The sequence below is a fragment of the Marmota flaviventris genome, chromosome X, assembly GCF_047511675.1.
Source record: "Marmota flaviventris isolate mMarFla1 chromosome X, mMarFla1.hap1, whole genome shotgun sequence".
Classification (NCBI taxonomy): Eukaryota; Metazoa; Chordata; class Mammalia; order Rodentia; family Sciuridae; genus Marmota; species Marmota flaviventris.
In genome coordinates, this window is record NC_092518.1 from 26,175,271 (window position 1) to 26,190,787 (window position 15,517).

At 32.4% G+C, this 15,517-nt stretch overlaps 1 protein-coding gene across 7 annotated transcripts in view; it reads right to left on the reverse strand.

Moving 5' to 3' along the window:
- Dmd (dystrophin) overlaps positions 1-15,517 on the reverse strand; it is a 2,062,171-nt gene that overhangs the window by 1,529,986 nt on the left and 516,668 nt on the right. The window lies entirely within an intron of this gene.

Sequence of the window (15,517 nt, forward strand, 5' to 3'; positions counted from 1 at the left end):
AGTATCATCAGCTAGAAAGAGATTTTGCCTATGCTTCAATCCTATTTCATTTTTTTGTCTTTATAATGTTTCTCTATTCCACTGGGCATAAAATAATTATTAGAAAGGTATAGAAATGAGTGAGTGAAAAAAACTTATCATTGTTTTCAGAATAAACATCACTAAAATTTATTCAAAACTATCCATACACTTCAGGGGTTTTATTACTGTTCTTTTGTGTGAAAAAGAATTCGATATTGTTGCCTACATTCCTTAAAAACATTGATCATGCATTAAAGGTAGAAGAATAGAGAAGGAAAAGGTAAAACTATGAGGAGAGACAACTGACTAACTGATTTACTCCTACAGTATCCAGGAAAACATCAGGAAACTCATTTCTAATGACAATTTCTAGTAATGGAAATCTCTAGTAATAACTTCTATTACCTCCTAATAAAATACAGAACTATAGCTTTGACTACTTCACAACCATTCTGTAAAACCCAGTTTATTATATTTCTGATTTTAGGTAAGTTATTTACAAATGCTGTGCTCAGTTTCTCCATCTGTAAAACAAGGAATGTAAAAATATATGTCCTTAAGATGGTTGGAAAGATTACATGTGATAATGAATATAAAATGCTGAGCACATTCTAGATTCCAAGAAATGCTCTGCAATGCTTGTATTTGGGGCCCATGTTCATTGAAATGGCAAATGATTTTTATGAGGAAACAGTTGGATGAGCTGTGTGTATTTTTGGAACCATGATTTTGACAATTCAAACTGAGATAAGTCATCAAATGGCTACATATACATAGTGAAACCAGCAATTCAACAAACCACAAAACCGCTAGAAAAATAGCTGGCATGTTTCCAGAGGGCACACTCTATCACTGAGCAGTTTTATATCACTGATGAAATTGATCTATTTTGGCTACCTCCCCAAATTCAACCTTAAAATGAGATATGCGATTTAACCTGGATAAAACATTTTTCTTGTTCTTGAATGCACAAATGCTTCAAGGACATTTAAAAATTTTATCATTCTTAGTTCATTTAAATGTGTTGTACTTCTTATTTTTAAACATAAAATTTAAGTCAATGCATGGATGGTGAATTTTTTTGGTGCATTCTATAATCTTTTTATCCCTCAGTGAAAGATTATTTCAGAGCTAAAGGATTACAGAGGGATAACCAAGTGGTTCTTTTACTAAATAACAGAAGTGCAGTTCAGAGGAACCAGGATTAGTATCTGGAAATATTCTTGCCACACTTCTACTGTGTTTCCTCTGAGATAGGATATGTAAACCAGGGTATTATTCAGAGTATGTAAATGATTACAGAGGTGATTTATGAAGAATTAATCCATCATGCAACACTGTACATGACATCCAATCTAATGATACCATTAACTAGGTACTTTTTAATATTGCTTGTGCCTGAAATTCAGTTCAAAGTTAAACCCTAATGAGAATTTAGGAAAAAAATATGGCCTGCTGTTATGGCAGTATTGAAACAACAATCACAACAACTACTACTACATATATAGTAGCAATAATAATAGCTGCCATTATTTACTGGGCACTTAGTGTCAGTCAATTTGCCAACCCCTTGATGTGCATTGTGGCATTTTTCACTGCAATAGGTCAGGATGACAGACAATAATAGGATAAGGAAACAGGATTAGAAAAATTAGTGACTTGACAAAGGTCACAAAGGTACTTGGTGGTTTTGAGATTTAAAACCAGGTTGTTTGGATTCCAAATGTAGGTCTTTACCACAATTTGATAAATTTTATTAAATGAAGAAACTCAATTCAAAATTCATGAACCTACCATTACAAAATACCTTAATAACACACACACACACACACACACACACACACACACACACACACATGCGCATATTCAATGCTACATTGCTACAAATTAAGAGTCAATGGTTTTGAAGATACTAAGAGAAATATCTGGACCACATTAGGTTAGTGAGTAAGAAATCAAATACATCATTCAAAATTGTGCTTGTAAGTCAGACACTGATATCACATTGTAAAAAGGGATAATAGAGAGGCATGGGATACAGCCCAAGTAATGATATACACACTCTGCTGAGACAGAGGAAACTCAGCAAAGAATAAGACTAGCCAATATTTTCTAAAGGAAGGCATGTGCCAAGTCCACTATTCAAACTCAACACCTTCTATCAATCTTGTCATTTGCATTTATGTTTAATGTCAGTAAAGCTGACACTCTTAACTATTAAAGGCTCACATAAATGCTATAGCCTGTTTACCATTCTATATTTAATAGGAAAAATTTGTATTGAATGCGTTCATTTTTGTATATAAGAATATATTTTATTTTTTCAATTTTTATCAAAATATATCAAACAAAAGGTTCTATAACCAAAAGTATTAATCTTGATACCTAGAAAAACCTGGACATGAAAAAGAATGTCCTCAAATATCTGTCCTACTCCATTTTTCATATAGCAGTAGAAAAGAGACTACTTGGCTGTTCAGGTTATAAACTATCTTTTCCCCCTTCCCTTGCAGTTAAGTAGAATATGTGACCAACTACTGGCCAGCAGGATATCTGCAATCTGTTCACCATGACTAAAAGGAAATGGGTATGCTCTCCTCTTTGTTTTCCCTCCTTCAAAAGGCCCTGGTTCAGACATGATGATAGCAAGCTATCTTTGATCACAGGGATGAAGGCAGCATCCTAGGGGATGACAGAACAAGAAGGTAGAGGAACTTTGGGTCCCCAGATGAGCAAAGCTTTAGTACAAGGCCTGAGAATCTCCATGTAGACATTTTAAGAGAAATAACTCTGAAAGATAAACTTTCTTACCTAATCCATCATCATTTTTTTTTCTGACACAAAATCTATAGTGTATCTAATATAAAAACATGCCCAAAGTGTCTGGGAGCTGAGATTTCATTGTAAATAGCACCACAACAAAAATGAGAATAGGAAGGATAGTAGAAATAATCAGACATAACTTTCCTATCCTTGTATTTGAATACACGACCAGGATAACTCCATATCATCTACAGTCACAAGAATAAGATCCTAATTAGAGTAAGTTATATTCCATGTATGTATAACATGCCAGAAATATACTCTGCTGTCATGCATATCTAAAAAAGAAATACAATTTTTTAAAAATGTACTTGTCAAAGCTATTATGTTATTTTTAAAAAATTCTACCCATAAAGTCAGATATTTATCTGAAAATGTATCTTTTCTCTCAAAAACAGATTCCCAATAATGTTTCCAGTCCACTTTGCTTCATATACATATATATCTCCAAGGAGGATACATTCCAAGGTGCCCAAGTGAATGCATAAAACCATACAGAGTATGTATGTATATTGTGTTTTATAACATACATATAAGTAATAAAGTTTAACTTAGAAATCAAGTAAGGGATGTAAGAGGAAGTGAGGGGAAAGGGAAAAAAACAAGGGAGAGAAATGAATTACAGTAGATGGGGTAGAGAGAGAAGATGGGAGGGGAGGGGAGGGGGGATAGTAAAGGATAGGAAAGGCAGCAGAATACAACAGACACTAATATGGCACTATGTAAAAACGTGGATGTATAACCGATGTGATTCTGCAATCTGTATATGGGGTAAAAATGGGAGTTCATAACCCACTTGAATCAAATGTACGAAATATGATATGTCAAGAGCTATGTAATGTTTTGAACAACTAATAAAAAAAGAAAAAAAAGAAATCAGGTAAGGGGTTATCAACAATAATTAATAAAATATAAGGGTTATAACAATGTACTATATAAAAAATATGTGAATATAGTTTCCCTTCTCCCCATTGTATTATATTCATCCTTCTCTTCTGATGATGGGACCCAAGGCCTATGTAATAAGATGAAGTGAGGTGAATGATGTAGGGATTGTGACATCCTGTTAGGCTACAGTATAAGGTTTTCTTACACACAAGCACTGTAATACTATGATGGTCAATCTAATAGATTAATCAAGATGTCTACTAAGTGACTAAGGCACATAGTGTATCTAGCATAGATATACTATACAAAGGGATGATTCAAAACCCAGAAAGGATAGTGCTAGATTTCATTGCACTACTTAGAATACTGTATAATTTAAAAATTATGAACTGCTTATTTTCAAAACTTCATATTTAATATTTTCAGACTATTGTTGAACATGGGGCACTGAAACCCTTAAAAGCAAAATTGTGGATAAGAGTATACCTTTATATGATACCTTTAAATGTTACACTACCCTTTACTACTCTGCCTACTAGAAGGTAACTAATAAATACTGTTAAAATAAGTTAGAGTATTTTAATTTCTCAATTGACATTTATGCTTTCAATAAAAGTTTCCCATGGACTGTGATTTAAATAATAACTATGTCTTTTAAAGAGGAAAATCGTGATATATAACATAGTCATGATTTTAAATATGTATGCCCCAATATTCCATTTGATAATTCTTGTATATTTATATGTATGTATATATTCATATAGAACAGATATGTATGTGTTTATTTACTTTTCTTTCTTTGTCTAATCCCCCCCTTTTAAATATTTTTAGTTGTAGATGGACACAATACCTTTATTTATTTATCTTTATGTGGTGCTGAGGATTGAACACAGGGCCTCACACATGCTAGGTGAGCACTCTACCACTGAGCCACAATCCCAGCCCTAATTCCCCATTTTATATTGTTGGATATACATATACATTCTAAGTCATTCCATCCTTTATCCTTTTATTTCTTCTTTTCTTGTCCATCTTCTGAGAATTTCTGTTTTGGTTATTATAATCCACAAAGTAATAGAAACCTTCTCATAAAATAAAGAAAGAAGGGAAAGAAGAAATCATTACTCTGACAGACTTTCCTAAACAAAAGAAAAAGTTCAGAGAGAAAATAATAAAATACTTAAATTTAAATGTACCTAGAAAAATTTATAACATAATATTGTGAAAGTTATCAGATTCACAATGTAGTCACCCACGTCAAACCCTGACAAATAGAGCCAGAGAAGGGCATGAAGGGAGGCCTACCAGGCACAGTTTGCCTGATAATAATTATCACAACAGTAACTACTTAACAAGAACACTTCCTTGACATACTATTTAACAAGCCCAATCCAAACAGCCTGTTATGACTTAAGACTGGTTTGACCTAGTAATTGTAGCCACTTGCTAATCAGAGTTTACCGGTTCTCACATAAAGTCACAAGTGCCAATAAGCTTTCTTTCAAAACACCTTAAATTTCTTCTCTACTTCCACCTGCTAACTCCAAACTTTCTTTTATTCTTCAGACTTACCATAGGCTACCCTGGCCTGTGCATACATGCTTTTAATTGTTATCCCCCTGCTTATTTATTCATGATTGATAGTCCCATTATTGGGGATCCATATCTCTTTTCCTGGAATGTTGACAATATAAAAATTTGTCATTTATTAAATAAATATAGTATACAATAACATTTTTATTAAACATCAATCAACTCCTATGTAAAACAATTTTCTCATAAGTGTATTAGGTAGTAGAAAACAGATGTCCAGTTTCATGATTAGTGAAACTGAAGTCATATCTATGAGGCGTGGGAAAAGAAACATGATCCCCGATAAGCCTACATTCTTTTTGTCATTATGAAGAGCTGAGAGAATATTATGAAATTCACAGATGACAGAGAAGAAAGATAAACACAATGACTTTTTAGTGTTTTGGTATATATTAATAATTTTAAAAAGTTAATATTTGGTTGGAATTCATAATAGTTGGTAGGTAATTTTAAAATAAGTGTTTTTCTAAAAATAACTTTAAAATAAGATAGTGTCAAAATATCTGAGAACAAGTAAATTTCTAAGTTATTTTCTCTAAGGCCTATGCAACAGTAACAAGTGTTATTTATTTTAATCATTTATTTATAAATATATAAAAAATCTGACTCACTAGTCAATACCTTTAAAATAAAAATTATTCTAAACTAAGCTGCTTTATGCAATTTCTTTCACCTACCAAACATTTCAAAATGGAATACATATATCTCATGAAAATGAAAACACTATCTGAACTAAAATATTTTCCACTTCATATCCATCTAAAAAATCACTGTAGTCTAGAATTTTCTACAACATAAAATATACCAGAGTGACTTATGAGGGGAAAAAATATTGTAAAATTTTTCCATATGGCCATTTTAAGCTTTATGCTTATAGCAGATTTTTTATGTTGTTTGACTTTTTTTCCATAAAATCCATGTACTATTTTTCTCTTATTGTTTCAAACCATCGGTATGGGACTATTAATAAAATCTCACATTCATTAAAAAATTAAATTTTTAAATAATTTAAATTTTGCTTTATTTCATGAATCACCTTCTACAGTATTCTTAGCTATGTTTCTATTTATTTTAGAAGTCTACATTTAAATAAATTAGAAGTTATAAGGGTAGAATCACCCAAAAACTTATCAATAATCACATTAATACTAGTATTTTGTATTTCAATGGAAAATCTTATCATATAACCAAAGAGTCATGCTTTTTCTGTAAAGGCCCAGGTAGTAAATATCTTCAGTTTCTACCAACTACTACCAGCTAGTTGTACTTAATTTGTAGTGTCACTGTAGAGTGCAATACAAAAGGAGCCATAGCAAAATGTATAAGTGAATAAACATGAATATGTTCCAATAAAACTTTATTTAGAAACCACAGGTGCCAAATCTATTTTGAGACTCAGGCCATTGATTGCAGTCTCCTGATCATTTAATTGCTTCCCATATTTAAACTAGTTCCTTATTAAAGACTCAAGAACATCCCAGTATTGATTAGCTCTTCTCTTTCCAACCTCTCCCTCTCCAACTGATTCTTCTGAGTCACTTTTCCACTCTTGCATATCCAAGCTAGCTTTCTCTAAAATCTCACTGCCCTCCTGGCTCCACTTATATCCACAGACATAACAATGTACCAAAAGCTTCAATGTGTGTAAAACCGGTATCTAAGGGGGCTACTTTAAATCTGTCTCATTTGGGAGTAAAATAATCCTAAGGTCAAGTTCAGCTTCTGGAATTTATAAGCAATGTGTGCTAGGCAAAGCTATTTAAGTTTAAAGTTCTGGTATACATGTGAAAATGGATAAGGTGATGATACTACTTTCAGGGTGTTTGTAAGACTCATATACATAGAGTCCTTTATTACTAATATTAAGTATCACCCTTTTCCATTCAACCTTTATAAAATCACTACCATTGCCTCATTTTTTCTGATTTAGTGCTGTATAGAATATAGAACTAAGAAAAACTAACAACTAAGAGGACTTTAGTTTGATTGTAAAAACATTTATTTAATTGAAGACATTTTTGCTAAATAGGCCAACTTTCCCCAAAAAACTAGTTTTTCTTAAAGTATACCATTACTTGGATTATCCCAACATCTTCTACATATATTATTTAAATAAATTCAGTGAGTTTTTAGAAGTTATTTTACATATTTTTTGTCTCCCTTCCTTGTTTCCAAAACAATGGTGTTGAATAACCTTCAGAAAAAGCCTCATAGGGGGCATAAAGGTAAGATCCTTGAAAGTAGAAAGTTTTGTTCAGTATCTGACATATAGTAGAATATGCCAGATATTTGTTGAGTCAAACAATCTCTAGCACATATCTTATCACAATTCCTTCTTAATTTAGATTACTATAAAGATATTTCTTCATGAGGGAATGAAGTCCAAAGTCATAGTATCTTTCCATATCATAGCAGAGAAAAAATATTATATTCCACATCTATTTATTGCACCTGCTGCTTTATTCACTGCTGTATTTGTCTCCCTATTCTCTTCAGCAGAGAAGATCCTTTAAGGACATTAGAGCTTGGCAGTGTAAAAAAAATACTAATGGCATTAAGCCTTGAGAAGACTCTAGCAGATTTCATTATTAGCTGCAAATTCTATCTGCTGCCTCAAGAAAAGTAATAAAAGTCCTCTTTTATGTTGGTGAAGTAAACCAGAGGGTCCATGTAGGAAGACAGTGAAAAGCAATGAGAAGTGTGTGTGTGTGTGTGTGTGTGTGTATTTCTATTCTATTTCTATTTCTACTGTGGATTTGAAACCTCACTAAAACATTTCATTTATAATATTTTCAACAGATTGGAAAACTTTTCAAGATTGTTTTACAGATGCTTAAGATTCTATAACTGATACACTTATGATGAGAATACTGCCAAATAGCCATTTGAAATGTTGTCTCTTTAGCATAACTTTCTTATAAAATGCTACTCATTTTGAAATCATTGTTAATATAGAACCTTTGCCTTCAATGGAAAGATCAAGTAGTTTATTGCTTTTGGAAATATCTGAGAATAATATGGTACTCACAGTCACTTTCCAACATAAAAAAGTTTAGCATAGTTGAGACACTTGACTTTTTGAAAAAGAGAATACAGAATTTATTTTCTTACTTTGCCATGAGATAACTAGAACTTTTCTGTTCAGTAAAAAAGATTTCCTAGGACACTCCTATTTTATTGAAAAACATTTAGTGTTCTACTTTTTGGGGGGTGATGCTGTAAATTGAACCCAGTGGAGCTCTATCCCTGACCTACATCTCCAGCCATTTTTACTTTTTATTTTGAGACAGGGTCTCATTAAGTTCCTGAGGCTGATCTGGAACTTGTGATCCTCCTGCCCCAGTCTCCTAAGACACTGGAATTACAGGCCTATACCCCATACCCAGCAAAAATATTCTATCATGTAAGATAATAAAATCCATTAACCCACTAAACTGTACACATGTGTTTCATTGCATTGCAAACACAGAGGATACCAGTAAATAAGGAAGGGGCCTACTATTACTGCCATCCTGTTCAGGATCTCTAAGTTTTTGAGATATCACATACCATATATTATATGAAATGACCTGAAAGCATGAAATCAGCATTCTAAACAGATACCTGCATATCCATCTTTATCGAGGCATTATTCATAATATCCACAATATGGAATCAACCTAGGTGACTATCAACCTGGTCAATGGATGAAGAAAATGTGGAATATATACACAATGAAATATTATTCTATCGTGAAAAGGAATGAAACCCTGTTATTTGCAGCAGAATGAACAGAACTAGAGAATATTGCAAATGAAATAAGATACAGATAGACAAGCACTGCATGTTATTCCTCACATGTAGAAGCTATGAAAAGCTGAACTGAATGTAGAATAGTGATTAGTAGAGATTTGAAAGGCAAGGGGTGGATTAAAAATAAGGCTGGAGTTGATTAGCACATGCTGCATGCATGTGTCAAAATATACTGAACCCCATCAATATGTATAATTAATACATGTTAACTGAAATTAAAATATTTCAAATGATTGCAAATTTATCATTTTTAAAGCCATTTCATATTGATATTATAATATTTTGGGTATGCTGGTTTAAATAATTTATCACTATTGTTTTAAATTGATAAAGTATATTAGTTAATAATTATAATATGAATATAGGAACACATTGTAATACATTATTCTAGAAAACCAGTGAATCATTTTTTTGTTTCACCTAGGTGGGTGCTCCTCACTTTGTAGACTATGTTTTAATCTATGATGCCTGTCTTGTGTTCTAAACTCCTATAGAATTTACAATCAAAAAGACAAATAATACACTGAGTGTCCACTATTTGTAATATGTATAAATATGTCACTAAATCATTTAATTTTACTTCATATCATAAGAGATAATTATTGTCTACATTCTACAATAAGAAAACCACATTCATAGAGGTTAGAAACTTGCCCAAGGTCATAGAGCTAATAAAAAGCAGAGATGGGAACGGAACTCAGTATCAGTTCGTAGACATCTCTAAAATTAACTATTTAGTCAGACATCATTTTAATAACTCAAGGGAAAGAAATTTCCCAGAGATAGCTAGATTTGTAAAATTGCATTTAAAAATCAAAATATAAAAATGTGCCATATTTTATGTGAATGTGGTCATTACGTGTATCATAAACCCATACAATTATTGACAGAATTCATTTATTCATCTAGATTCTTTCACCCTTAGATCCGTCTGTGACCAATTTTATATATTTATAAAATAATTGACTTTTAGTGTACAATATCTGCATCCTCAATGGATAATATACTCATATGAATTTGTTTAAAAAGAACTACCATGGGCTTCATTAGCACAGTGCCCTAAAATTTAATCATATTTAAATTTCAAATCAGCACATTAAAGCATGAACAGGATAAAATATGGAACAAAAATATTACTGGAATTTTTATTGCTATATAATCATATATATCAAAACGTAAAACATGCTATTGGTAGGTTTTGACATGGTTGATCTACTTTGGAAAATAGGAATGGAAAGATACAATGTATAAACATACTTTGTTCAAATAGTGAAAGAATAAACACTGTGTTTAAAAACAAAGTTTTATTATATTTTTAAAATATTCTCTATATTCCTGATTTCTATAATCCTTAAAATTTTCCTACAAAATCACTCCTTGTTCTATTTTTAATAAGTATTTTTATATGGTGACTTATTTCACATTATGCTAGAAATGAAACAGAATTATTGCTATATCCATAAATTAACACAGTGATTTAAATTTTGAATATGAAATATATGGAAGCAGTTGAAAATTGTAATGTAGATAACTTCATGAAAATTAAGCAGAAAAAGAAGGGCAGATGTGTTTTTGATCTGGCCTGTGAAAAATATAAATCAGGAAAAAGAAATTCATTTAAGGTAGAAGAGAAATAGCCACAAGTAGGTTTAGAATTTCATGATTTAGAAATGTTGGGACACAGCACAATCTGACCTATAAAGCTTTTCAGATAATCAAATTGTGCCTAGGCCTGAAGGTACTCACATGACATTTGTTTGAATGGATTGTGATTACCTTGTAAACTTCTTTTATAATTTTATTAATGTAGGTTGTTCCATACACATGGCCAACACTGCTTTTTTATCCCACTGCCCTAGAAGAACCATAAACTGCCAATTATCATGGGAGTAGTTTATCAGAGTATGGATTATCTGGAAGTCTTATTTCTTTCCCATTTGGCCTTTTCACAGCTCATTAGCACGTCTACAAGAAAGTCAAGGCTAAAGAAGGAAAGGCTGCCGAAATTCTAAACAAATAAATTTGCTCCTTGTCAGCAGCAGATCCCACAAAGCATTTGAAGGTGCGAGAAAAATTAACCAAAACGGGAAGCACAAAGATATTTAATGTATATGATGACAATTTTCCTCAACTGATTTTTCCCTCACTGTACTGTTTGAAATACTGACTGAATTGAATAGAGGTTTTGGCATCAAAGTCCTTTATTTTTAGCATATAATAGGCCATCTTTAGAGATCTCACTTGCCAATGAGCAACATATGACACTAACTGCTAATACCTTGACCATTTTTAAATGTGAAGTCAACAAATTGAAACCCAGCTTTGTGAAGGGAGGTTTTTGGTGACTAAACAATGTTTGCTGGAAAAAAAAGGTTTGCACCAGGAACTGAGACAACTAGCAAGCTTCATTTTTTATATTAGATTTTCTCAATATTTGATGAAACCAGTGCAAGGATATATGTGTATATGTGTTTATAGTTAGACATATAGACTACACACACATACACCACACATACACACACACACACACACACACACCCCACACACACAGAGGTGTGCATGCATACATCACACAAATGAATATATAGTCTATTTTTGTTTTGAGAGAAAATGAGAAACTCAGAAAATTAAGTATCCTATCTATTCATCGTAGGTAATACTCCTTAAATAAGGAAACCACAATGTGTTACATCCATTATCATTTTGCTTTTCATAAGCATATAAGCTATTCATAATCAATTGTTATACCTCTCATTATCTATCCTAGCAAATGAACTAATAATACAAAAACTTCAAATAGATAATTTGTCAGAAATTGTCATATTTGCAGATAGGCCAGGTAGAAGAGCAATTTGTAGACTAGACTTTATATATTCAATGCATCATGGCTTTCTTTATTTTGTTTAGAAGGGCTCTAAAATCATCTGGTTCTGTCACTTACTAAAAGTAGTATGTCTTCAACTACTATTTACTAAGCAACTAAAAAGGGCCAACCATTATTCTAGAGGATTAGTGTAGAGGCATATACAAAACAGACAAAAAAATCCAAGTTCTTATGTAACTAATCATATTGGAGGAGATATATTTAATAAAATTAAAAGTATTTGAAGATGGTAAATACTACAAAAAAAAAAAAAATGAAGTGAGGGAGGGGAATAGGAATTGCCAGGGGAGAGAACATTGTGGACTGAATTAGGAAGATCAGGTAGAATATCATTGAGTTCACTGAGTATTGCAAAAAAGAAAGACTTAAACTTGTAGAAGAGATTTCCATGTCAATATGTGGAGGTTATGTGTTCAGGCAGAGGCATAAATTAGGCCAGTATGACTGCCCTGGAATGAGAAAAGGTAACAATTTTGGTAGAGGAGGCCAGGAAAGAAATGGATGGGGAGAAGGAGATGACTGTATTTGGATTTACAAGAATGCAGGACTACATTTTCCTTTGGGGAAGTGGCAAACCATTGGAGGATTTTCAGCAAAAGAGTGATGTGATCTGACTTATAGGTTATCAGGACCATATAGCAGACAAAATAGTTTGCAGGTAAAGCAAAGGCCAAAGTAGGCAGGTCAGCTTAAAATGCTATTTCAACAATCTAGACCAGAAAGAATGGCAGTGACAAAGGAAATAGTAAGAAGTGAGTAGGTTGTGGATATAGACCTGGTCAAGTTAGTCCTGGTATATTTTTCTGATCTACAACTTGCAAAAAAGGGGTAGATTAAGCTTGACTCCGAAGTGCTCAACTAGGGCAACTGAAAGAATGTGGTTGATACAGAAATATAAAGCACTGTTGATGAAGCAGATTTGGAGCTTGGTCCATTCAATTTTGAACAGGTCAAATTTAAATTGACTAGAGAGTGTGTAGATAGTTATATTAAAAAGTTTGGCTCAATGGTAGAGCACTTGTCTAGCATGCGTGAGGCACTGGCTTAAATATAAATAACAACACCGCATATAAGTAAATGAATAAAATAAAGATCCATCAATGTCTTTAAAAAAATTTTTAAAACGTTTGGACTATACTAAAAAGGTCTGAGTTGGGATAATCATTTGAGAGGCATCAATTTATGGGCAATATTTAATGTCATGATATCATCTAGGAAATTAATGTAGTCTAGGAACTGAACCCTGCTTAGTGTGATACTAGGAATTTGGATTAATAAGAATCTGAAAATGAAAATTAAACCATAAGCTAGAAATACAAAAGGTAAACCAAGAATGTGTAGTACCTTAGAAACCAAAGAGGAGGGAGTAAATGTATGTTGCAAAACTCCTAAATTTATTTAGGTTGCTTACGTAGTTCATATAAAGAAATTCAAATAGTAACTAGCACATTGTGAATACTTAATGAACATTATCTAAATATTAATAGAATAAATTATGTGCCCTTTAGTATTCCAAATAACACATATCATGTTTATGGTTGTCATATTTGTGGCAGAATTAGTTGGCAATCCTTAGCAATATGATATTAAGCATATTAAAAAAGGGTAGCATTAAAGGATTAAGAATAAGGGCTATGGAACCAAAAATATTCCTGTACCACTCAAACTTCTTTCTATATTTTGTAAGGAAAATTAAATGTGTTACTTACCTGTGCACAGACCTTAGGGGCCTCACCCATGGTTAAATTCTCAATAAAGCTGGCTACTGTGCCAAGTAAAACAAACTTAAGAAGCAATGCTTTGTATACTCAATCAAAAACACTAAAATAAGTACATATTGGTTATTCATGTGTTATAAACTGTGTTTTAGTCACTTTCTTAGACAAGAATATATATGAAGAAGAATAAAACATCTGCCCTCAAAGAAATTATAGTCCCATGGAGGAACTATATAGGTATATGCCCAAGAAGAAAGGAAAGCTTAGAAAGGGGAAAACAGACATTACTGAGACCTAGGAATTTTTTTATCATGAATGATTTCCCAAAACAAAGATTTTTGAGGAAATCTAGCAAGATGAATCAAAATTTGCCAGACAAGGAAAGAAAACAATGAAGGTTTGGGATGGTTATCAGGCAGAAGAAGAATTTGTTCAAAGACATAAAACTATGTAAGACAACACTGAGTGCATATGTGCCGGGGGTGGGGGAAGAATATCACAAGAATCAATATAGCTAGAGGATATAATTTGTTTTGCATATTACATAAATTGAGGGTAGGATAAAAATAATAAAACATATCATAAAATCTGTATGCTTTACAAAGTAAAATTTCCTTTAAAATATATTTTGTAATACATTTTGACATTTATAAAATATTTTATGTTTTATAATACAGAGGAAGCAACTAAAAACACACAAGTACAAAAACCAGTATGATTTCCTATCCTTATAATACCAAGACAAAGCAAAGACGACCTAGCTTCATGCCCTGGGAAATACCTACACTTAGAATGAAGACTGTGAACCAACGTAGCTATTAATTTTGTGGAGATTGTTTCTTCATTTCAAGACCATTCTTCTTATCCGTCTAAAAACTATCATGTCAAATCTTTTATCCTATAGCAAACAGCTCCCCTCTTTGTAAAACCTGGATAACCAATCACAAGCCAAGCTCTGTATGATCCCTTTTCCATTTTTTTTCACATTAACACATGGCCAAGACCTTGTCAAATTAGTAGTTTCCCTTATGGTAGTATGTCCAAGACACTTAACACTGCTTGATCAGTAGGGCTTTTCTGGTGATAATTTTAGAGAACTGACAGTCAACTCATGAAAACAGTAATATCATTTTAATTTTTTTCTTTAAAGATCACTCTGGATACAGTGTGGATGGTCTGTGGAAGAGTGGCAGCAGCAAGACCAATTAGGAGACCAGTGAAGTACAAAAGGTAATAGTACTTGACCCATGACACTCAAGGGTGTTTAAAACAATGAACTGATGAGCTATGTTGGGGGCTTAGAAAACAGTAGGAATGGTGGCAGAAAGGACATGGTGAATTTATGACATATTTGTGCTCATAATCTATTGGATTTGGTGACTTTAAATACAAAGAAAACAGAGTGTTGTTGAAAATGCCTTCTAGATTTCTGGCTTAGATAATTGGTAAAAGGAGGCACAAAAGCAAGGATAAAGTAATATTTTGTGGGTCATCAATTTCAAAGTAGTAAGATTGCATTTCAGACAACTTTATTACTAACTCCATTTTTTTTGTTAGTTCTGTGGGAAATGGGAAAGACTCGAAAGATTAAGAAATATATTAAGCAACACCAACAAACACACACTAGTACCATATTCAATCATATTACTTCATAGGATTTTAAGTGCCACTCTATTTCTATGGGAGGAATATGGGTAGGATATTATTGTCATGGAATACTGTACAGAAGATCCTTGATTTATTATAGGGCCACAAAGTGAAAACAATGTAAATCAAAATTGCATTTTCTATATTTAAC